The sequence below is a fragment of the Castanea sativa genome, chromosome 3 (assembly GCF_040712315.1).
Source record: "Castanea sativa cultivar Marrone di Chiusa Pesio chromosome 3, ASM4071231v1".
Classification (NCBI taxonomy): Eukaryota; Viridiplantae; Streptophyta; class Magnoliopsida; order Fagales; family Fagaceae; genus Castanea; species Castanea sativa.
In genome coordinates, this window is record NC_134015.1 from 16659228 (window position 1) to 16662172 (window position 2945).

General features: G+C 35.1%; 1 non-coding gene across 1 annotated transcript; it reads left to right on the top strand.

Annotated features, from left to right (window-relative positions):
- The first annotated feature begins 433 nt into the window (after positions 1-433).
- On the top strand, positions 434-595 carry LOC142630103 (U1 spliceosomal RNA). The gene has a single exon (XR_012843218.1). It is a non-coding gene; the product is annotated as a U1 spliceosomal RNA (small nuclear RNA).
- Positions 596-2945: the final 2350 nt, after the last annotated feature.

Consider the following 2945-nt stretch of genomic DNA (forward strand, 5'->3'; position numbering starts at 1 on the left):
TTTTATTTGTTGTGATTTGTGATTGTTTTGTGGGTAATATCTTAGACCAGATATGTAGTTTATCCGGTTAATTTTTAGTTTGTCTAGAGGATAATAGTGTTTGATTTACCAAAAATTTTGTTTTTTGGTTAAAAGGATCACCTAAAACTAAATTTTTTTCACCCTACTATGCTAGATTTTTGTGCTTCACCTGAAACTATTTTTTTTTTTTTCACCTAGTCCTTATTTTCTAAAATTTTGGAGCCTCCCTTCCACTTGGGGGCGTTAGGCAATTGCCTAACTTGCCTAAAGGAAGGGCCGGCTAAATGCATGGTTTATCAGCCTATTGTATTTGTACCCTTGTGATTTGCGTTGAAGTCCCACATTGAAAATGTAGGAAGGAAGAGAGAGACGCAAGGAGATATAGATATAAAGCACTAACCAACCTTACACCATACTTACCTGGACGGGGTGAATGAGCAATCAAGAAGGTCCATGGCCTAGGTTGGTGACCTCCATTGCACTATAGGAAGGGTGTTAGCCTAAGGTCTCCCCAAGTGGGAGAGCCTACGTCATTATTTGTTGCCTTGGGGGCTTGCGTTCGCGCAGTCCCTGCCTAGTTCAGTTGAAATATTTTCAATGTGTTTTGTTCAATGAGTCAGTGTCTAGGCCTAGAAGTCTGGATTAAGGTTGGTATTATTTCAACGTTCCAAACGAGTTTCAGAGTTTGGGGTTGTGGCAAAAGGATTGTTATTCTTGAGTGGGTGGCAAAAGGATTGTTATTCTTAAGTGGGTGGTCAAAGGATTGTTTCTGGAGAAATAGCAATTTACCCATTACGCGGTGTTTAGGAAAAAAAGTAGTATAAAAAAAGTTAGTATTTTGACATTTTAACTCATTCTGCTTGTGATTTAAAGTTTCAAAATTTGGATTTTATCTCTTTGGAGGTATTTGGATTTTACACAATTTAAAATTTAGATTTTAGCCCCTAAAATTTGAGGGTGTTTGGATTTTACACCTCTAAATTTAGAAACTTCAAGATGTAAAATTCAAATACTCTCAAACTTTAGGAAGTAAAATCCAAAACGCTTTAAAATTTAAGAGAGTAAAATCTAAATTTTAAAATGTCAAGGTATAAAATCCAAACACGTACAAACTTCAGGAATAAAATTCAAAATCTAAAATTTCAGGGTAAAAAATCTAAACACCCTAAACGTTAGGAGTGTAATTTGCAATTTACCTTCTTTTTTTATATCCTTACTTTTAAGGGTTAAGTTTAAGTTACATCTAGTGTAACTCTAAACAATGTTACGCTAATAATATTTTATTAAATTAATATTTTAAAATTTTCATATATATGATTAATATTTAATATTTTTTTATATTGTTTGTTGGTACTTGGTACCTTTTATAATGGTTTCAATGGAAACAGATCAAGGATTCAAAATCTTCCCTCCCAACGATGGGTAAAAAAATTTATTACCCAAAATAAGTAAATAAAAAACAGACCAAAATTTTTGAAAGCTTAAATATAATTTAGCCAAAAATATTTTGTTGCTTTCAGCTGACACATGTAACGCCACAAACCCCTCTAGTTCCTCCCTCCCTCACTCTTCCACGCTTAACGAGAAGGGAAAGCTTCTCACTTTCGGCCAACCAAAGACTGAGGAGTAAGCAACTCTTTCTCCATTTTGAGTTCAATTGAAGTTTGCTATGTGTAGCAAAATCATGTTTAGGATTCAAGAAAATAATAATAATAATCTAAAATCCTTAATCTGAAAACTATATGGGCGAAAGGGAATAGGGAATTTGATTATCACCCTTGTGTGAAGAAATGAAATTGATGAGTTTTAAACTATAAAAATTATGTATGTACTATGAGTTTTTGAATTGATTTTGGGTGTAGGGCCAAAAAATATATATAGACTTGAAGAATACCCGGTGAAAAAATCTATTCTTTCCTTGTGCCCAGTCTTTTTTATTGACTAAATCAATTTGGGGAGTGTTTAATATGGATTTTAATATAGGAATTTGATGTTTTAGTTGCAAATGTGAATAATGGGTGTGTTTTAGTTTGGGGGAGTTAGAGTTTAGTTATGCGTGTTGGGAACAATGGCTGATTGACGTAGGGAAATTACCACGAAATTCTCAATTTGTGAGAAACAGAAAGTAGAGAAAACACACGCCGAAAAAAAAAATAATCACACGCATAAGACATTATTTACGTGGTTCGACATTTTCCTACGTCCACAGAGTTGCATGGATTTCACTATTATCAGGGAAAAGAAATACAAAGTGCGGTTACAGTTTTTCACTTTCTCTCAAAACAACGAAAAAAAATAAACTCTAATCACCAAAATAACATTTTTTTTTCTTGCGCACAGGATTCACAATGATCGCTACGACTTGGGCCTGTAGACCTAAGCCTCCGCTCCATGGACTAAGGCTCATAAAATCTCTCATTAAAAAACCACACAACATTATTCAAGTTGGGTCGGGTCGTTAACTGGATCAAACACAACTAGGCTCCACAAAGCCCAACAAATCTCCCACTTGGAGACTAGTTCAATCACCAACATCAGCCGCTATCTTCCAAAAACAATCCCTCATCCCTGCAACTCATCCTCCTGTCCTCAAGCTAGAAGGCCAATTGAAGTTGCACACAGCTTCAGCTTCTCAATAGTGACACCCTTAGACAACATGTCTGCCGAGTTCTTAGATCCACAAATCTTCTCAAGTATTGCCAGCTTATTTTCAACAAGGTACCGGATAAAGTGGTATTTTGTCTGTATATGCTTTGACTTTGAATGAAAAGCTGAATTTTTAGCAAGAAAAATTGCACTGTGACTGTCACTATGTCAAATGCCTATCTCTTGCTTCTTACCCAATTCATTTAAGAAGCCATGTAGCCAAATCATCTCATTTCTAACTTCAGTTGCTGCAACATACTCAGCTTCTGTAGTAGACA